General features: G+C 47.0%; 2 pseudogenes; both read right to left on the reverse strand.

Annotated features, from left to right (window-relative positions):
• Positions 1-13,549: 13,549 nt before the first annotated feature.
• LOC105731494 (heat shock protein beta-1-like) lies at positions 13,550-14,146 on the reverse strand (annotated as a pseudogene).
• Positions 14,147-16,571: 2,425 nt separating this feature from the next.
• LOC110569341 (SREBP regulating gene protein-like) lies at positions 16,572-18,338 on the reverse strand (annotated as a pseudogene).
• Between the last annotated feature and the right edge of the window lie 4,263 nt (positions 18,339-22,601).

The raw sequence follows: 22,601 nt of genomic DNA on the forward strand, positions 1-22,601 counted from the left end.
CAGCTGAGTCTGAATTTGACTTAAATCTGGAAACTGGGTGAGGGACCGTGGCGGCTGCTGTCCAGCTGGCAGAGCCTGACGTGTCTCTGATCACACTCACCGGCCCTTCCCCAGGCCAAGGCCTCCTGAGCGCCACCCTAGCTTTCTGCCTACTGCGGTACCCACCTTGCCTCTGACAGTTAAATGCTGCCGGGTAACCTTTTCCCTTCCAGAATCCCACATCCAAGTTGATATTAGGGCAGTCAGTTCTATGACTGCTTCCCCAGTGTCAGCCTGAGCTTACAGGGGACAGTCACCACAGAGCTCCTGAAAGGTGCCAGTAGTTCACTCATTTGTACGTTTCTTCTTTTTTGAGACGGAGTCGTGCTCTGTTGCCCAGGCTGGAGTGCAATGGCATGATCTCAGCTCACTGCAACCTCTACCTCCCAGGTTCAAGCGATTCTCCTGTAGAGAACTGAGTAGAGTAGTGGAGATGGGATTTCACCATGTTGCCCAGGTTGGTCTCAAACTCCTGACCTCAGGTGATCCACCCACCTCGGCCTCCCAAAGTGTTGGGATTACAGGCGTGAGCCAGCATGCCCAGCCTCATTCATGCATTTCCCGTTGTTGTTGCTTGAGACAGGGTCTTGCTCTGTCACCCAGGATGGAGTGCAGTGGTGTGATCACAGCTCGGTGCAGCAATCACAGCTCACTGCAGCCTCAACCTCTTGGGCTCAAGCAATCCTCCCACCTCAGCCTTCCGAGTAGCTAGGACTATAGACATGCGCCACCATGCACGGCTAATTTTTTTCTTTTGTAGAGATGGAGTCTCACTACGTTGCTCAGGCTGGTCTTGAACTCCTGGCCTCAAGCAGTCCTCCCACCTTGGCCTCCCAAAGTGCTGGGATTACAGGCTGGAGCCACCATGCCTAGCCCTTGGTGGAATCTTTAGAATTTTCTATTAATACATATAAAATCATATCACTGTCAAACAGAGATAATTTTATTGCCTCCTTTCCAATTTGGATGCCTTAGATTTCTTTTTATTGCCTGACTGCTCTGGCTGGTGTAGCAGGGAGATCCCATAAGTGCTGAGGCAGGAGCCAGAAGCTATTCACGTGTGATCTTAGTTATTCACGTGTGATCTTAGTTATTCATAGGTGATCTTAGTTATTCATGTGTGATCTTAGTTATTCATAAATGATCTTAATTCCTTTACTAACGCCTCTCAGGTCAGAAGTGTGAACCTGGGATGACATTGTGAAATGAATGATCCTAAGGCAAGCTGCCCTAAGCCCTCTGTCACACCCGCATAAGGGCTGCTGGAGGGCGCCCCAGCTGTGCGGCAGCGCCAGCGCTGGGAATGTCCCGCTGTTTAGCCAGCTAGGGAAGGAGACGTCCAAGATGGCTGAGAGGGCCCTTCCTGGGGAAGTTAGGAGAAAACTCGGCTTCTCCAAGCTCTTGTGGTAAGGCCTGACAGCTGTCAGGAGGCCCACAGACATCCGGGGCTTAACTGTCTCTGTGTGAGACTGGGCTTCAGTGGTCACAGTCCAGGTCCACTCTCGTGTTCTGCTTCTGCACCTGGCTCCTTTTTTCTTAGAAGAGATAATCAGTAACAGTAACATAAATCTTAATGTTTTAGTTCTTTCTTGATAAACATGGAAAAGATGCTGATGCATTATGCTCCTTACCTCATCTCGGCTACCTGAAAGTCTTGGGTCCCTACCTGTATGACTCGTGATGTAATTGACCCTGTCACGGACCACGAGTGCCACGCCCTACCTGCCCTGCCCCCTGCTTTGTACTCAATAAAAGTCAGAGCGTCCAGGCACTCGGGCCACTGCCGGACTCCGAGCTTTGGTTGGCAGTGGACCCCGGGCCCAAACTCTGTTTTCTCTGTCTGTGTGTCTGTGTCTTCTATTTCTACAGTTTCTCATCTCCACACCAGCAGGGAGGGGCTCATAGGACCCTGTGGGGCTGGACCTACAGGCTGGGACTCCCAGCACTATGCTGAATAGAGTGGCAAGGGCAGGCATTTTTGCCTTGCTCCTGTCCTTAGATCAAAAGCCTTCAGCCTTTTACCATTGAGAGTGACGTTTGCTGAGGGTTTTTCGTGAACGCTCTGTATCGGGCTGGATACATTTCTAATGGTTTCTAGTTTGTTGAGTGTCCTTTCTTTGTTTTGCTTTGTGGTTCCTGTCTCTCTTTTTTGGGGACAGGGACAGGGTCTCTGTCCCCTAGACTGGTGTGCAGCGGTGCAATCCCAGCTCACTGCAGCCTTGACCTCTGGAGCCCAAGGCATCCTCCCATCTCAGCTTCTGAAGTAGCTGGGACTCCAGGTGCACGCCGCCGTGCCTGGCGAAATGTTGAATTTTTTGTAGAGATGGGATCTCACTATGTTGTTCAGGCTGCTCTTGAACTCCTAGGCTCAGGTGATCCCCACACTGTGGCTTCCCAAAGTGTTGAGATTGCAGGTGTGAGCCACCGTGTCCAAGCTCTGTTTGGAGATTTTTGATTAATGATTTAATCTCCTTGCTAGTTATATGTCTATTCAGAGTTTCCATTTCTTCATGATTTAGGCTGGAGAAGTTTTCTGTTTCTAGGACTTTGTCCACTTCATCTAGGTCATTCAATTGGTTCACATATAATTGTTCAGAGTACGCTCTTATGAGATTTTTTATTTCTATAGAATCAGTAGTAATGCTCCCACTGTCATTTCTGGTCTTAGTAATTTTAGTCTTCTCTCTTTTTTTCTTAGTCCATCTAGCTAAAAGTTAGTCAATTTTGTTGATCCTTCCAAAGAACCAACCATTAGTTTCATTTATTTTCTCTACATTTTTATATTCTCTATGTTGTCTCTCTCTGCTCTAATCTTTATTATTTCCTTGCTTCTGCTAGCTTTGGCCTTAGTTTGGTCTTCTTTTTATATTTCTTTAAGTTATAAAGTTAGGTTATTGATTTGAGATCTGACATGTTTATGAATGTAAGCATTTAGAGCTGTAAATTTCCCCTCAGCACTGCTTCCGCTGCATCTCCTACGTTTGCATGTTGTGTTTTTATGAATGTAAGCATTTAGAGCTGTAAACTCCCCCTCAGCACTGCTTCTGCTGCATCTCCTACGTTTGGTATGTTGTGTTTTTGCTTCCATTTGTTTCTAAGTATTTCCCAATTTCCTTTGTGATTTCTTTTTGATTCATTGACTGTTTAAGAATGTATTGTTTTTTAGCTGGGCGCGGTGGCTCACGCCTGTAATCCCAGCACTTTGGGAGGCCGAAGCGGGTGGATCACGAGGTCAAGAGATCGAGACCATCCTGGTCAACATGGTGAAACCCCGTCTCTACTAAAAATACAAAAAATTAGCTGGGCATGGTGGCGCGTGCCTGTAATCCCAGCTACTCAGGAGGCTGAGGCAGGAGAATTGCCTGAACCCAGGAGGCGGAGGTTGCGGTGAGCCGAGATCGCACCATTGCACTCCAGCCTGGGTAACAAGAGCGAAACTCCGTCTCAAAAAAAAAAAAAAAGAATGTATTGCTTTTTTAAAAAGAGTATATTGTTTAATTCCACCATTTTGTGTATTTTCCACTTTCACTTCTGTTTTCTAACCTCATCCCACTGTGGTCAGAGAAGATACTTTGCATGGTGTGATTTTAAAAACTCTATTGAGAATTAATTTGTGGCCTAAAATTACGTCTACCCTTGAAAATATACCATGTGCACTGAGAAGGATGTAAATGCTATTATTGGGTAGAGTGTATGTCTGTTAGATCTAGTTGGTTGTGTTAAGTTCTTTATTTCTTTTCTTTTCTTTTTTTTTCTGAGACGGAGTTTTGCTCTTTTTACCCAGGCTGGAGTGCAATGGCGCGATCTCGGCTCACCGCAACCTCCGCCTCCTGGGTTCAGGCAATTCTCCTGCCTCAGCCTCCTGAGTAGCTGGGATTACAGGCACGCGCCACCATGCCCAGCTAATTTTTTGTATTTTTAGTAGAGACGGGGTTTCACCATGTTGACCAGGATGGTCTCGATCTCTTGACCTCGTGATCCACCCACTTCGGCCTCCCAAAGTGCTGGGATTACAGGCTTGAGCCACCACACCCAGCTGTTTCCCTTTTTTTTTTTTTTTGAGATAGTATTTTAATTCCTGTCATCCAGGCTGGAGTGCAATGCACAGTCTCGGCTCACTGCAACCTCCGCCTACCAGGCTCAAGTGATTCTCCTGTCTCAGCCTCCTGAGTAGCTGGGACTGCAGGCACACGCTACTGTGCCTGGCTAATTTTTGTATATTTTGTAGAGACAGGGTTTTACCATGTTGCCCAGGCTGGTCTTGAACTCCGAAGCTCAAGTGATCCACCCGACTTGTCTTCCCGAAGTGCTGGGATTACAGGCATGAGTCACCATGCCCAGCAAGTTCTTTATTTCTTTACTTCCGCCTGGTTGCTCTACCCATATGGGGGCAGGTATCGTCTCCAACTATTATTGTGAAACTGTCTGTTTCTCCCTTCAGTCCTCTGTGTTAGCTTTTGCTTCATACATGTATATTTTTAAAATTTATTTTTATTTTTATTATTTTTGAGACAGAGTCTCGTTCTGTTGCCCAGGCTGGAGTGCAGTGGCACAATATTAGCTCACTGCAACCTCTATCTCCTGGTAGCTGGGATTACAGGAGGCAAAGTTATAGCAATAGACAAAATAATAGCTTTTACACCACACTCAGCTAATTTTTGTATTTTTTATGGAGACGGGGTTTTGCCATGTTGGCCGGTCTTGAACTCCTGACCTCAGGTGATATGCCCACCTCAGCCTCCCAAAGTGCTGGGAATACTGGTGTGAGCCACCATCTCTGGCCTGCTTCATATATTTGGATGATCAGATATTAGGTGCATACATATTTATAATTGTTATATATTCTTGCTATATTGAAATTTTTCTGATATATAATATCCTTTGTCTCTTGTGAACTTTTTTGATTTAAAGTCTATTTAATCTGATACTAGTACAATCATTCCTGCTTTCTTTTGATGCTGTTTGCATGGAATATCTTTTTCTATGTTTTCATTTTCAGTGTTTGTATTTTTTTAATCTAAAATGAATCTTTCGTAGCAGCAGATACTTGGATCAGGGTTTTTTTAATCCATCCTACCAATCTCTGTCTTTTGATTGGAGAGTTTAATCCATTTACATTTAAAGTAATTACTGATAAGGAGAGGCTGGGCACCGTGGCTCATGCCTGTAATCCCAGTGCTTTGGGAGGCTGAGATGAGAGGATGGCTTGAGGCCTGGAGTTGGAGACCAGCCTGGGTCACACAGTGAGACCCTCTCTACAGAAAATTAGCCAGGCATGGTGGCATGTGCCTGTAGTGTTAGCTACTTGGAAGGCTGAGATTATGGTAGGATCACTTGAACCTGGGAGTTTGAGGTTACAGTGAGCTATGATTGCACCACTGCACTCCAGCCTCGGTGACAGAGCAAGACACCATATCTGAAACAATTTAAATAAAATAAATAATTACTGACAAGAAAGGACCTACTTCTGTCATTTTGCTATTTGTTTTCTATACGCCATATAACTTTTTTGTCCCTCATTTCCTGAATTACTGTCTTCTTTTGTGTTTAGTTTGTTTATTTATTTATTTGAGACAGAGTCTCACTCTGTTGCCAGGCTGGAGTGCAGTGGTGCAATCTCGGCTCACTGCAACCTCTGCCTCCGGGGTTCAAGCAATTCTCCTGCCTCAGCCTCCAAGCAGCTGGGTTTACAAGTCCGTGCTGCCACGCCCAGCTAATTTTTGTAGTTTTACTAGAGACAGAGTTCCACCATGTTGGCCAGAATGGTCTTGATCTCCTGACCTTGTGACCCACCTGCCTTGGCCTCCCAAAGTGCTGGGATTACAGGCATGAGCCACCGTGCCCGGCCTAGTTTATTTATTTATTTAGTGAAATGCTTGAATTTATTCCTCAATTCTTTTCGTATATATTCTATATATATTTTCTTTGTGGTTACTATGGAGTTTCCGTGTAACACCCTAAAGTTCTAACTCATTTGAATTTATACCAGCTTAACAACATGAAAACCTGCTCCTTTACAGCCTTGTCCTGACTCCTTTCAGTTGTTGGTGTCACAGAGTTACATCTTTATATGTTGTGTACCCAGAACATAAATAGTTTTCATAAATGCACCAGTCTCTTAAATTATCTAGGAAAAAAGTGGAATTACAAACCAAAGTTATAGTAATAATAGCTTTTAAATGAATAATTTAAAAATATGGGCTGGGTGCAGTGGCTCAGGCCTGTAATCCCAGCACTTACGGAGGCCGAGACAGATGGATTCTCCGAAGTCAGGAGTTCAAGACCAACCTGACCAACATGGTGAAACGCTGTCTCTACTAAAAATACAAAAATTAGCTGGGCATGATGGCGGGTGCCTGTAATTCCAGCTACTTGGGAGGCTGAGGCAGGAGAATCACTTGAATTTGGGAGGCAGAGGTTGCAGTGAGCCGAGATCACACCACTGCACTCCAGCCTGGGCCACAGAGCGAGACTCAACCTCAAAAAAAGAAAAAAAATACACACAGACACACACAAACACACACACACCCATCTTTTAAATTCTGTAGAAAACAAAACATAGACTTAGAAATTACCCACATGTTTGCCTTTATAGAGATCTTTATTTCTTCTTACAGCTTTGAGTTACCATCTAGTGTCCTTTCATTTAAACCTGCAGGACTCCCTTGAGCATTTCTTGCAAGGCAGGTCTAGTGGTAACAAACTCAGCTTTTGTTTATCTGGGAATGTCTTATTTTCTTCCTCACATGTGAAGAATAGTTTTCTGGATATAGGATTCTTTATTGCCAGTTTTGTTTTTTTTTCTTTTATCAGTTTATTATTAATTATTATTATTATTGAAAGAGAGCATTGCTCTGTCACCCAGGCTGGAGTGTGCTCTGTCACCCAGGCTGGAGTGCAGTGGCGTGATCTCAGCTCACTGCAACCTCTGCCTCCCAGGTTCAAGCAATTCTCCTGCCTCAGCCTCCTGAGTAGCTGGGATTATAGGCATCTGCCAGCAGGCCCAGCTAATTTTTGTATTTTTAGTAGAGATGGGGTTTCACCATGTTGGCCATGCTGGTCTCAAACTCCTGACTTCAGGTGATCCGCCCTCCTCGGCCTCCCAAAGTGCTGGGATTATGGGTATGAGCTACCATGCCCGGCCCTTCTTTTAGCGCATTAAATATATTGGCCCACTGCCTTCTGGCTTCTGAGTTTCTGATGAAAAATCTGCTGGTCGTTTTATTGAGGATCCCTTGTATGTGACAAGTAGCTTTCCTCTTGCTGCTTTCAGCATTATCTCTAACTGTGTTTCAGAAGTTTGACTATGATGTGTCTCAGTGTGGGCCTCTTTGAGTTCATTTTACTTGGAGTTACTTGAGATGCTTGGATGTTTATATGCATGTCTTTCTTCAAATTTGGGAAGTTTTCAGCCATTATTTCTTCAAACATAGTCATATGCTGCATAATGACATTTTGGTAGTCGACAGACTGCATATAGGATAGTGGTCCTTAAATATTATAATACTGTATTTTTACTGTACCTTTTTACGTTTATTTGTGCTTAGATACACAAATACTTACCGTTGTGTTATAATTGCCTACGTATCAAATACGGTAACATGCTATATATATTTGTAGCCTCAGAGCAATAAGCTACATAGCACGTAGTTTAGATGTAAGTGCCATCTGTGATGTTCACACAATGATGAGATCACGTGAGGGTGCATTTCTCAGAACATATTTTTGTTGTTAAGTGATGCCTCACTGTATTCTCTCTGCCCCTTTCTCTTTCTTCTCTTTCTGAGGCACCCAAAATGTATATGTTGGCCTGTTTGATGTCCCACAGGTTAGTCTCTGTTCACTTTTTTTTTCCTTTGAGACAAGGTCTCACTCTGTCACCCAGGCTGGAGTGCACTGGCACAATCACAGTTCACTGCAACCTTGACCTCCTGTGCTCAAGCAATCCTCCCTCCTCAGCCTCCCGAGTAGCTGGGATTACAGGTGTGCGCCACCACACCTGGCTAATTTTTGTATTTTTAGTAGAGACGGGGTTTCACCATGTTGACCAGGATAGTCTCGATCTCTTGACCTCGTGATCCACCCGCCTCGGCCTCCCAAAGTGCTGGGATTACAGGCATGAGCCACTGCACCTGGCCGAATTCTTTCTTTTATTATTTCTTTCTTTCTACTTACTATCAGTTCATTTGTTCTTTTCTACCTTTTTTTCTTTTTTAAATTAAAGCTTAGGTGATTGAATTTAGATCTTTCCTTTTTTCAAATATAAGCATTCAAAGCTATAAATTCTCTCAAAGCACTGCTTTGGCTGCATTCTACAAATTTTGATATGTTGTGTTTTCATTATCATTCAGTTCAAAATATTTGCTCATATTCCGGATGTTTTTTCTGTAATGCATAGATTATTGAGAATTGATTGTTTAGTTTCCAAATATTTGGGGATTTTCTAAACATTGTATTATTATTATTTTTTTTTTTGAGACAGAGTCTCGCTCTGTTGCCAGGTGCCAGGCTGGAGTGCAGTGGCACGATCTTGGCTAACTGCAACCTCTGCCTCCTGGGTTCAAGCAATCTCCTGTCTCAGCCTCCCAAGTAGCTGGGACTACAGGCATGTGCCACCACGCCCAACTAATTTTTGTATTTTTAGTAGAGACGGGGTTTCACTATGTTGGCCAAGATGGTCTTGATCTCTTGACCTCATGATCCACCTGCCTTGGCCTCCCAAAGTGCTGGGATAACAGGCGTGAGCCACCGTGCCCAGCCTGGTACCAGCTCTTTAAATCCCTGGAAGTCCCTTCAGCCAGAGGGGGAGGGGCTTGCAACAAGGTGGGGAGGGGCGAGGACAGTGGCTGCTGCTGCTCCGTCCGCACCTCATGTCCATTGCTGTTTAACAGGTGACCACAAACTTCATGACTAGCTCATCGTCTCATGGTTTCTGTGGGTCAGGAGTCCTGGCACAGCCTAAATGGATCCTCCAGTTTGGAACCTGTCCCAAGGCTAATGCCAGGGTCTTCCATCTCGGGGACTGACTGGGGAAGGATGCACTTGTAGACTCACATCCTTGTTGATGAAATTCAGTTTCTTTCTTTTTTTTTTTTTGAGATAAGAGTTTCGTTCTTGTTGCCCAGGCTGGAGTGCAATGGCCTGATCTCAGCTCACCACAACCTCCGCCTCCTAGGTTCAAGTGATTCTCCTGCCTCAGCCTCCCGAGTAGCTGGGATTACAGGCACCTGCCACCAGCCTGGCTAATTTTTTGTATTTTTTTTTTTTTTTTTTAGTAGAGACGAGCTTTCTCCATGTTGGTTGGGCTGGTCTCAAACTCCCGACCTGAGATGATCCACCCACCTCAGCTTCCCAAAGTGCTGGGACTACAGGCCCCTGCCGCTACGCCCAGCTAATTTTTTGTAGTTGTAGTAGAAATGGGGTTTCAGGCTGGTCTCGAACTCCTGACCTCAGGTGATCCACCAGTCTTGGCCTCCCAAAGTGCCAGGATTACAGGCAAGAGCCACTGCACCTGGCCGAAATTCAATTTTTTTGTGGGTGGTTGGGCCGAGGGCCCCCATGTCTTGCTAGCTGTCAGTCTTGCTACATGAGCCTCTGCCTAGGACATCTTACAACATGGCAGCTTAATTCATCAAAGCCTGCAGGCTGTATTCTCTCTGCCATCAGGACAAAGGTAGCAGTCTTATGTAACGCAATGACAGGAATGACATCCCATTACCTTCGTTGTATTCTCTTGGTTAGAAGCAAGTCACAGGTCCCACCCACACTCAAGGGTAACTGAGGCCACTACAGAGCTTTCCCCCACAGCCCCGCAGGTTCTAGTGGGTGTTCTTTTGTGTGCAGAGATGATAGATCACAGAAAGAAAGACACAAGACACAGATAAGAGAAGAATTCAGCTGGGCCCCGGGGACCACTGCTACCAAGGCGGAGTCCAGCAGTGGCCTGGACGTGCTGATATTTGTTGTTTACAAGGCAAGGGCAGGGTCAGGAGAGTGACTCATCTGACGTGATTGATAGGGTCAAGCAAATCACGTGCTTACAGTTCAGTGGGCCCTTCCCTTTCAGGCAGCCGCTGCAAGGGAGAGAGGCACCAGCATCTTTCTACACACTTAGATCAAAGGCTTCCCAGACTCTTACTTCTCACAACTTCTAAGAGCGTAAAAGGAGCTCCAGGTGGGACAGTGGAAGATGAAGGTGGACAAGGATGGTGACCGTCGGAGCACAGCACCACGGAGAGGGTTTAAGCCCCTGGATGTCTGCGGGCAGGCCTGGCTAATGTCAGGCCTTCCTCAAGAGCCGGGCAGAGCGGAGTGTTCTCTGAACTCCCCCTCACGGCCTGCTAAGTAGCGGGCACCTTCCCAGGCGCTGGCGCTACCGCAAGGCTCTCACTCTCACCTCCTGATCACTTCTCACAATGGCCCTTCAGTTCCTAATTATATTTCACCCGATTATGTCTATACTGAGACTAAAATGATTCTATGCTATAATACTAAAGCAAAGATTAATCAAGGAGAATGATTAAATAAGATTGTAGAATTGTGTGATTGTTTCTAAATCTGTTTGGTACCATTGCTATAACTGAGTGCTCAGTTGTCTATTACACTGGGGCAGATCGTGCCCTCGGTCTCGTGCCTTGGCACCAGGGCAGCTTCCTTCCCACACAGCACCATAAATCGGTCACTGATTCAAAGCATATACTGCATCCCATAAGATACAATGATACATTTCCAGGACATAAGCTCCCGACTGACGCTTAGTGAGGTCTTGCGGCCACTGAACCATTCTGTCAGGGCAGCTGCCTCTCGAGTGAGCGCATGTGAGACCAGTGCATTCCATGGGCGTGAAGCTAGCTGGAAAGTAAGTTCCTTAGTCAGCAGCAATGTTGTGTATGTTACCATCATGTGGAATCAATATTTTATTTATTTATTTATTGAGACAGAGTCTTGCTCTGTTGCCCAGCCTGGAGTACAATGGCATGATCTTGGTTCAGTGCAACCTCCGCCTCCCGGGTTCAAGCAATTCTCCCGCCTCAACCTCCCAAGTAGCTGGGACTACAGGTGTGCATCACCACGCCTCGCTAATTTTTGTATTTTTAGTAGAGACAAGGTTTCATCAGGTTGGCCAGGCTGGTCTCAAACTCCTGACCTCAAGTGATCCTCCCACCTTGGCCTGCCGAAGTACTGGGATTATAGGTGTGAGCCACTGTGCCCAGAGAGAATAAATATTTTATAAACTAATGGTGGCACAGGCAAAATCATTGCAGTTAAGAACAAACTCATATCTAGAATATATTCCTTCAATGAGGACACACAGTGCGCCTTCATGATGGAAAGGGTCCAGTGTGGTCAGCCTGCTGGCAGATGGCTGGCTGGCTCCCAGGAAGTGGGGCTATGCGGGGGGCTTAGCATCCATTTCTGCCGCTGGAAGGTTCAGCATTCAGTGGTAGCAGCCTTGTGGGAGGAAAATCTATGTTGTAGAGCCCATGCAAAGCCCCCATCTCTGCTGCCGCTCATCAGTAAAGCATGCAGGTGGCTGGAGAGTGTGACTGTGCGTGGCGTCGTCCTCCTGATGATCCCTCTTGGTAACTCTCCCCAAAATGCATGACTGGCGGACGTCTGCAAAGGTGCACGACATCGTCACATTCTGCGCTGTCTGCCCACATCCTCTTTCCCACGTGTCCTTCTTACCGGTCTTCCGAGCCTGCTCTTTTTGGTATCTAGCCAAACCATTAACTACCACTAGAAACAAAATCAATATTTTCTTTTTTTTTTTTTTGAGACGGAGTTTTGCTCTTGTTGCCCAGGCTGGAGTGCAATGGCGCGATCTTGGCTCACTGCAACCTCCGCCTCCTGGGTTCAGGCAATTCTCCTGCCTCAGCCTCCTGAGTAGCTGGGATTACAGGCACGCGCCACCATGCCCAGCTAATTTTTGTATTTTTAGTAGAGACGGGGTTTCACCATGTTGATCAGGATGGTCTCGATCTCTTGACCTCGTGATCCACCCGCCTCGGCCTCCCAAAGTGCTGGGATTATAGGCGTGAGCCCCTGCGCCTGGCCAAAATCAATATTTTCTTCCAGACAAAGTGGACAACAGAATTCACAGCTCAAAGTGCTTCTCATGGCCAGGCACACTCCTGACTTAAGGCTGGAGCTCAGTACACCAGGAGGGGACTGTCTGAAGACCAGGGGTGCTTTTCTTTCCTTGTCAGTCAGGTGACCATGAGGAGTTTCCCATGATGCCCTTGGTGTGGATCGAGGCGGGGGAGGTGATGGGGCAGCACTCGTGTCACAGGCATCTGAGCTGCCAGGACTTTTGCAAACCCAGTTTCTTTCTTTTTTTTTTTTATGTACAGTAACGTGCGTGCTGTAGCCCAGTTTCTTATGTTTCATCTTCATCTGATGATGAATTGCTGGTGTTCACGCTCAACCTGATGGCTCGGTGGGTCTGGTACCATCGGTTCATGATGACTACTCGGGATCAAGGTGTTTGCTACTCTGTGTTCATTAGGTCCAACCAGGATAAATTCATCAATGTAGTGTATCGGTTCGTGCTTGTGTGTGTGTGTGGGGGGAGGACAAGACAATAAAGGTCTCTGGATTAGATGACCTTAGAGAGTGGAAGGACTGACCTAGCAGTGAGGCAAGAATGTGAGGGTGTTTCATTAGCTCTGTTAGGTCAAAGCGCACTGTTTCTGGTTATCCTTGCTATGGGAATAAAGGTTCCTCTTCAAAGTTTTCTTTCTTGTTAAAGAATAAATAATAAGTGTGCTAATAACTCTTTGTTTTTTGTTTTGTTTTTTTGAGAGAAAGAAAGAAAAAGGGGGAGAGAGAACAGGAGTCTTGCTCTATTGCCTGGGCTGGAATGCAATCTAAAAATAGGTATTAAAAACCTCTTTTATGCCGATAATTGTGCTTAACAATGGAGACAGGAATGAATAAGGGAAGAAAATAACAAACAAACAGCCAACCAATATTTCATTTAAGTCTGTGAAATGCTATGCAAATGCTGAAGAGTGATTTACTTCCAATTATGTGGTCACTTTCAAAATAGGTGTAATGTGATACTGAGAAAAATGTATGTTCTGTGGACCTGGGGTGGAGAATTCTATAAATATTCACTAAGTTTACTTATTCCAGGTCTAAGTTCAAATCATAGATGTCCCTATTAATTTTCTATGTCGTTGATCCGTCGAATATTAACAATGTGGTGTCAAAATCTCCCGCTATTATTTTGCGGGAGTCCAGGTCTGTTTATAAGTCATTAAGAACTTGTCTTATGTATCTGGGTGCTCCTGTATCGGGTGCATATGTATTTGTGATCATTGACTCCTGTTGTTGCATTGATCCTTTTACTGTTATGTAATGTCCTTCTTTGTTTTTGTTTTTGTTTTGGGTTGCTTCAAACTTTATTTGAGAAAAACAGAAGATAAACGTATCAAAAGAACACACAGGTGGGTTGGGGGGACATGGCCAGTGGCGGCGGCACGGGTGGGTATCCGGGCTAAGGCTTTTACTTGGCGGCAGACTGGTCGGATTTCGCAGCTTCTGGGCCCCCAAGCTGGGCCCGCGACTTGAAGGTGACGGGGATGGTGATCTCGTTGGACTGCGTGGCTGGCTTGGACACGGGGGCCTCCACGGTCAGTGTGCCCTCAGGGGACAGGGAGGAGGAGACCCGGGTGGGGTCCACACCAGGGGGCGGCGTGTATTTCCGGGTGAAGCACCGGGAGACGAATCCGTGCTCGTCCTGCCGGCGATCTCCACCATGCCATCCTTGATCTTGACCGTCAGCTCCTCGGGCGCGAAGTGGTTGACGTCCAGGGATGCGCGCGGGCGGTCCACCGTGTGCCGGATCTCCGAGACCCCGCTGCTGAGCTGCCGGCTGAGCGCGGCCACCGCGGGGCCCTCGACGCGGCGGGGGCAGGGGGCGCATGTAGCCCGGCCGGCTGCCGGTGCCGAACCACTGGACCACTCCTCTGGCAGCCGGGGCGTCCCGAAGGCCTGGTCGCAGAGATGGCTGTGCGGGTACCAGTCGCGGAAGGGGTCCCAGCTGGGGCTCCGCAGGAGCAAGGAGGGGACGCGGCGCTCGGTCATGCTGGCTGGCTCTGCTCGGGACGTCTGCTCGGAGAAGTGCCCTTTGTTTCTTGTAGTCTTTGTTACTATTAATGTCTATTTTGTGAGACACGAAAGTTACAACTCCTGTTTTTTTTTTCTCTCTCGATTTAATTGGTGAATCTTCCTCCATCCCTTTGTTTTGAGTCTTTGTATGTCTTGCTTGTGAAATAGATCTGGATACAGCGTACCGATGGGTTTTGACTTTTTATTCAATTTACCTGTCTGTGTCTTTGATTGGGGCATTTAATTCAGTTAAATTTAGAATTAATATTAATATTTGTGAGTTCAATATTGTCGTTTAATGCTAGCTGGCTATTTTTCCCATTAGTTGATGTAGATTCTTCATTATAGAGATACTCTTTACGTTTTGGTAAGTTTTTGGGATGACTGATACTGGTTGTTCCTTTCTGTGTGTAATGCTTCTTTCAGAAGCTCTTGTAAAGCAGGCCCGGTGGTGGTGAAATCTCTGAGTATTTGCTTGTTTGTGAAAAATTTTCTTTTTCCTTTCCTTATGAAGCTTAGTTTGGCTGGATATGAGATTCTGGGTTGAAAATTCTTTGCTTTGAGGATATTGAATATCGACCCCCACTCTCTTCTAGTTTGTAGGGTTTCTGGTGAGAGGTCTGCTGTGAGTCTGATAGGCTTCCCTTTATGGGTAACGTGACCTTTCTCTCTAGCTGCCCTTAGAATTTTCTCCTTTATTTCAACCCTAGCGAATCTAGCAATTATGTGTCTTGGAGTTGCTCTACTTGAGGAATATCTTTGTGGTGTTCTCTGGATTACCTGGAGTTGAGTATTGTCCTGCCTTGCTAGATTAGGACAGTTTTCCTGAATCATATCCTGAAGAATATTTTCCAGCTTGGATTCATTCTCTTCATGACATTCAGATATACCTATCAAATGTAAATTAGGTCTTTTCACACAGTCCCATATTTCTTGGAGACTTTGCTCATTCCTTTTTACTCTTCCTTCCTAATCTTGTCTTCTCGTTTCATTTCATTAAGTTGGTCTTCGACCTCTGATATCCTTTCTTCTGCTTGATCAATTTGACTGTTGAAACCTGTGCATACTTCGCGGAGTTCTCGTATTGTATTCTTCAGTTCCATTAATTCACTTATATTCCTCTCTATGTTGTCTATTCTCGTTAGCATTTCGTCAAACCTTTTTTCAAAGTTCTTAGTTTCTTTACATTGGGCTAGAACATGTTCTTTTAGTTCACTAAAGTTCCTTATTATCCACTTTCTGAAGCCTAAATCTGTTAATGGAACGCACTCGTTCTCCATCAGGCCTTGTTCTCTTGTTGTGAGGAACTGTGATCCCCTGTAGAGGGAGAGGCATTCTGATCTTGGGTATTCTCAGCCTTTTTACGCTGGTTTCTTCCCTTCATTGTGAGTTCATCCACCTGTCGTCTTTGTAATTGTCTACTTTCAAATTAGGTCTCTGAATGGACGTCCAACTTGTTGATTCCCAGGGCCGACATCTGAGCAACCCACTAATAACTCCTTGTTAAGCCGTATCCTGTGTAGCTGTTCAGCATATAGTATAGTCTATGTCCTTGTACTTTAACCAAGATATCTGTGCTGGACGTGCTCACAGGCAGGTCCCAGCTCACAGCCTGTGCCCCTCACCTGTTTAGAAAAGTTTTAAGTTATTAACCAATTGGGTTTTAGTTTAAATTGTGAGGTCTGGCTCCAACCAACGGAGATCAGACACAGCAGTAGGGCAACCCCAAATGCGTAAGGGATAAATGTGTCCGCTTTGCCTTTGTTCACTGTACTCTTGTGGCAAGATGGCTAGTGAGGGTGGCCTCACCGCAGTGCAGGAAGTAAAAAAGTAAAAATCGCTTTGCTGAGCAATCCTTTGTCTCAGTGCTAATTTTTCTTTGTGGCACCGAGCATCTGTTTCCAACACTTGTAAACTATTATTTTTCACGTTCTAAAAGACTAAACAGACTGGGCACAGTGGCTCGCTCTTGTAATCCCAGCACTTTGGGAGGCCGAGGTGGGTGGATCACCTGAGGTCAGGAGTTTGAGACCAGCCTGACCAACATGGAGAAACCCTGTCTCTACTAAAAATACAAAATTAGCTGGGCATGGTGGCGCATGCCTGTAATCCCAGCTACTTGGGAGGCTGAGGTAGGAGAATCGCTTGAACCCGGGAGGCAGAGGTTTCGGTGAGCTGAGATCACGCCATTGCACTCCAGCCTGGGCATCAAGAGCAAAACTCCAGCTCAAAAAAGATGAAACATTTTAGCTGGGTGAAGGGATGATTTAACTTTTAAAACTCTAGAATGCAAGAACAACAAAAATAGCTGGACATTTTCAGCTCGAACAAAACGGAATTCTCCTACGTAAAACATTATACTTTTCCCACTACTCCAAAGGAATCCGATAAACAATTTTACAGTGAAGGGGCCTGGATCAAAGCTGGAAGTGACTCCTGGCCCGCAATAGAACATGAGTCACAGGCCCCTGTGTGGGTCCCAGGGTCCAGTCATCTAAGAACCAGCAGTGCTGGGGCCCAGCTATGGTTTCTTCCTTCCCCGATGGGGCCAGCTGGAGTTTCCAAGCTGCCTTGCAGAGGCCAAAGGTGAGCACATGGAAAGTGGTCCAAGTCAGGATCTCCTCAGGCTGCTTTGCCTTCTTCCCACCCCTGGCCCGAGCGCTGCAGCTGGGCCCCAGGAGGCAAACTTTCCGGAAGCTGGAGAGCATCTGCTGCGCCCGCCATGCCGAGAAGAGCTCCAGTGGGCTTTCTCCATAGCAATACTTTGCGATGGGGTCCCGGTCGGTGGGATGAGGCCCCAGGATGAGGTCCTGCATTTGGCCGGACATGATTCAACACTGACCTTCAACTGTCATGAAGAGGTTCTGGAACACCACGGTGCTCCAGGAGAAACTGCTGGTTGGGCTGCAGGAGACACGGTCAGCAGCCATCACAGTAGTACTGCTTTGCGCTAGGGATGTGGACGTTACAGCCTTTCACCAGCAAATCCCTCCTCTCACAAACATAACCTGGTTCATCCATGACGAGGAGCTTCTCTTGAACAGAGTTCTGTCACTGATTGCTCGGGTGACTGCTACTGCCCAGGTTAAACTGCACTTTCCGCAGGATGGGCTGGTCATGGACTTGAACCTGGAGGAGAGTCCTACATCTCATTCCCTCTCTTCCTGCCTGAAGGTGCTGCTGAGGACATGGACGAGGACAGCCTGGGCAAGGGCCCCACATGCCCAGCAGCCCCATCCTTGTGAATTATTATAGGGAGAAAAGCATTTTTCTGGCCAGTGGTTCACTCCAGGTGCCAGGAGTCATGTCGATTTGCTCCGGAAAATATTTCACATCTGGAACAGCAGGTGCAATTGGAATAACCACCTGCTGAGCTTTGTGAAAATCCAGACTCTCCGAGGACGCTCGCCTTCCCCCTCACCGAGCTCGGGAGTCAGGTGGGGGCTGTGCTGGAGATCACCAGCCCTGCGTCTTTCACATCTTTGGGGGCGTAGCACAAACCTCTGCAGTTTCACCAGCCATGCAGTAGATTTTAGTTCATTAACCTGGTAGGAAAGAGAAATTACAGGGCTTCCATTTAACTTGTTATACCATGACAGCTGTAACTCTGTGGGTCGCAAAGCTGATGTGAGGGTGCTGCCGGGCTGTGGGATATCTGTTTAGCTACACACTCAGGAGCTTGCAAAGTGACCACAGCCAGTGTCTGCAGAACTCCCGGGCCCAGCTCAAGATGAACTTAGACCAAAACCGCATGATCCCTGACCGTCAGCCGCCGCTTTGACTGGTGGACCACTGGTGTTTCGGGGCCCTAGAATTTGGTGAGATCTCCTCTCTAAACAAACAAAAAAAAGCTGTGAGTGATAGTGGCAGGTGCCTGTAGTCCCAGCTTCTCTGGAGGCTGAGGTGAGAGGATGGCTTGAGCCTGGGAGCTGAGGCTGCAGTGAACCCTGAGCGTGCCACTGCACAACAGCCTGGGCCACAGAGGGAGGCCCTGTGTCCAAAATAAACAAGATACTAAACTCTTTATGAAGAACGGCCAAACAGCTGTATAAGTCTATACCGAGGAGGACCCCAAGCCACCATGGAGGTGACTCCGGAAGCAGCGATGCCCCCGAGTGGGAGCAGAGAAGCAGCAGGGTTCTCTGCGCTCGGCATTGCCCGGGGCCCTCCCCGGGGCCGGTCATCGCGGCGCAGGCTGCCGGGGAGAGCCGGGGGAGCGGCATGGGGCCGACTTCGGATTTGGGAAGAAGGCGCGTGGCCGGGACCTTCTGGTGCGCGCCACCGAGGACGGACGGTCAGGGAGGCGCGCGGCCCCGAAGACCCAGCCTGAACCGGGGCGTCGATGCCGGTTTCGCGGGGAGCAGCAGAGCGCGGAGCGGAGGCTCCCGGGGCGCAGAGCCGGGTGGGGCTGGAGGTGGCGCCGCCCCTGAGCCGCGTGCCCGAGAAGCGACCCGGGGCCCCAAACGCCAGCCTCGGTCTCGGGGCGGCCTCCGTCCCCCGGGAGTCCCAGAGACACCCGGCCCCTGCCCGCCGTCAGACACAGGGAGGCGCGGGAGCTCTGGCCCCAGGAAGCTGCACGTGGACGGACGCGATGCCTCCGACTCAGACCCTGTCTGTTCCACTGCTTCTGCCTTTCTGACCCAACTTTGGTTTTTCATGTTTAACAATTATGCATCCAAATCTTGCAATATATTTATCTAATTTTGAACACTGACATGCCAACAGCCATAACGACAACTCGGCCTGGCGGGGTAACTCACACCTGTAATCCCAGTACTTTAGGAGGCCTATATGGAGGATTGCTTCAGCCCAGGAGTTCGAGACCAGCCTGGACAACATAGGAAGACCCCCTCCAGCTGTACTAAAAACATTTTAAAAAAAGCGTTAGCTGCCTGCAGTGCCAGCTACTCGGGAGGCTGAGGTAGGAGGACCGTTTGAGCCCAGGGAGGTCGAGGCCGTGGTGAGCTGAGATCATGCCACTACACTCCAGCAGGGGGGACAGAGCAAGACCCTGTCTCAAAAAACAAAACAAAATAAAAATGTGGAGCCTCATAGCTATATGTGAGGTTTTAAAAATTAAATTTCAATAGAAAATTTCAGGTTTGTTTTTTTGCAGAGAAGTGTGATAGGATCTGCAATAAAAAGCATAACATATATTAGGATGGAAATATACCCTAATATATATATGATTCTAGGAGAGATACAAAGTGGGATAGAGGTTAAATTTCAAGAATAACACAATCTATCATTTCTACTAATTGTAGAGCTTGTGTATGTCTAAACAGTGTGATCATGGGGGTCCAATCATTTATGGTATTTGTATTCCATTGGTAAAGAAAGAGTTTACTTTAAAATGTATCGATATTCCAGAAATCTGATCCTTTGTAACTATTTAAACTTGTTAGGAAAAAATTTAGATGTCAGCATAGAAATTCACCAGGTGTGGTGACAGGTGCCGGTATTCCCAGGTACTTCGGAGGCTGAGGTGGAAGAATCGCTTGAACCCAGGAGTTTAAGGTTGCAGCGAGCCAAGATTGCCCATGGCACTCCAGCCTGGGCAACAGGGCGAAACTCTGCCTCAAAAAAAAAAGAAAAAAAAAAGAGAGAAAGAAGTTTGAGGACCACAATATAGATGGCTGCGTGTTCAGAATCTTACCAGGAGTCAGGCCTTGTGTGGCCATCTATGCCCGCCTGCCAGGCATGCCTGTCTCACCAGGCCCCCAGGTCCCATCCCGGTGCCCTCATCAGCGTCCTGCACTGTCAGGAGCACCTCAGGGGTGTTGAGACCGCCAAGCTCCCTGTGGGCCAAACTGTGGCACAGAAAGCACATGACAGGATGGGAAGGTTTGCTGATGCCTCCCAAGGAGGGCAGATTGCTTCTGGTGAACGCTGACTGGAACGAATATTTACCAGATCAATCGCTGCATAACAGGCGCTCAATTGTATTGATTTGTGTCTTTAAGAACACACTTCAAACAGCAGCTACAAGGGGAGTCACCTTCTGATTGAGCTGACAATGATCTAGGCATTCCCCAAAACCATCATTTTCTGCCAAAAAATGGAGAATCAAACTGGAGAAGGAAGTCTCACACTGCCATCAGTCTATGCAATCCCCTGGTAGTGCTGTGTTTTCTCTGACAGGCTGTTGTGGTAGGAAATTCCTGCCTCCCCTACTGGCCTTTCTCACAGTGAGGCGAGGGGATGACAATGGCAGTTAACATTTGTTGGATGCTTACTGTGTGTGAGACCCCGCTCTAAGTCATTTATTTTTATTAGCCGACATGGTTCGGCCCCCTCCGAATCTCCTATTGAAATGTGATCCCCAGTGTCAAAAGTGGGGCCTCATGGGAGGTGTTTGGGTCATGGGTGGGATGCCTCATGAATGGCTTGAGCCCTCCTCACCCTAATGAGTTCTCACTCTGCGAGATCACGAGCTCATATGAGAGCTGATTGGTTAAAGCGCCTAGCATCTTTCTTGCTCTGCCACTCGCCATGTGGCACACCTGCTCCTCCTTTACCTTCTACCGTGAGGAAAGGCTTCCCGAGGCCTCCACAGAAGCTGAGCAGACACCTGTGCCAAGCTTGTGCAGCCTGCAGAACCATGAACCAAGTCAGCCTCTTCTCTTTATAAATTACCCAGTCTCAGGTGTTCCTTTAGAGCAATGCAAAACCAGACGAACACATCAGCCAAGTGATCCTCCAAACAAAAACAAACTCCACAAGCTCTGGAGGCGGTGGAGTCGGCATCCCTCTTTTAACATATGAATGCAGTGGGGGGGCTTAGGCTGGTAATTTCCTGTTATACGACATATGATAATTCATTTCAACAGAGTCACAAAAAGTCCCTCAAGCTTTGATTTTGGAATTTAGGAGTATTTAGCTCGCTCTGGGAATAGAGGGATGATTCTCCTTCAAGGACCGTGCAGTTGTTAAAAGTTCTATGTTCCTCTGATACTCAGCAGTGAGAGAACACAGAGGAAATGTGCCCGTCTATGGCGGTGCCCGCAGAAGGACTCGGCAGCAGAGGATTCCACCCACATGGGAAAGATGGACAGCTACTGGGTAGCAGAAACAAAACCAAAAAACCTGACTCATAAAACCTGTGAGCAACACCCCCAAATCAAAGGAAGAAGCTGCGGATCACAAATCACCCAGTATGCCAGCATCCCAGTATTCAGAAATAACAAATGTGCAGACCAGGAGCAGTGACTCCCGCTTAAACCCCAGCACTCTGGGAAGTCAAGGTGGGAGGATCACTTGAGCCCAGGAGTTTGAGACCAGCCTGGGCAATATGCAATATGCAATATGGTGAGACTCCGTCTCTTACAATAAATAAATAAATAAATTTGCCGGGCCTGGTGGCACATCCTTGTAGTCCCAGATCCCCCGAGCCTGCGGAGATGAAGTCTACAGTCAGTGAGCCGTGATGGCAAAACTGCACTCCAGCCTCGGCAACAAAGCAAGACCCTGTCTTAAAAGGAAAAACAAACAAACAGAAACTGAAAAAAAATAACAAATGTGCAAACACTTGATGAATAATCCAAATATTTCTCTCCATTTTTACAGAGGTAAATTTCCATAATTATGGAGAGGCAGAAAGAGGTGGAGACAGAATTTCATAACAGCAGGATATTTTATACATTTCATTTTAAAAATAAAATGTTAAATTTAACAAATGAAAATAAACTAGTGAAGCTCAAGGAATTGCTGGATGCATAAAAATCTCTTTAAAATTGTGTACAAAAGAACATATGTAATATACATGCGCCTTAGTAAGGACAGTAGAATGTGGAGCCTGCATGTCACCAACACAATTACATCCTGGTCTGTCGCTCCTCCCTGCAGATGAATCCACCCTTACCAATGTGCTCACCATTCCCTTACTTTTAAAATATAAGTTTCAAAAAATAAAAAATAAAATTTAAAAAAATCATATATATACCTGCGCCAGGTTTGGTGGCTCAGGTCTGTAATCCCAGCACTTTGGGAGGCCAAGGCGGGCATATCCCTTGAGGTCAGGAGTTCAAGACCAGCCTGGCCAACATGGTAAAACCCTGTCTCTACCAAAAAATACAAAAGTTAGCCAGGCATGGTGGCACACGCCTGTAATCCCAGCACTTTGGAGGCTGAGGCTACTCAGGTGCTGAGGCAAGAGAATCACCATGTTGTACAGGCTGGCCTCAAACTCCTCAGCTGAAGCGATCCTCCCATCTCAGCCTCCCAATGTGCTTGGATTACAGGAGTGAGCCTAAATTTGAATTTCAGATCAACAGTGAATAATGTATTCAGTATATATTCCCCAAACTGCATCCTGTTTATTAGCTAAATCTGGCAACCCTAAACCCAAGCCATACCCAGTGCTCTAAATGCAGGTCTGTCCCTTGGCCCATCCTCTGCTGAGGAGCTGACCCTTTGCTCTGGGCCTTGTCGGAGTCCCCAGGCCAGGG

The sequence above is a fragment of the Aotus nancymaae genome, unplaced genomic scaffold, assembly GCF_030222135.1.
Source record: "Aotus nancymaae isolate 86718 unplaced genomic scaffold, 86718_ANA_hifiasm-v0.15.2.pri h1tg000036l, whole genome shotgun sequence".
NCBI lineage: Eukaryota > Metazoa > Chordata > Mammalia > Primates > Aotidae > Aotus > Aotus nancymaae.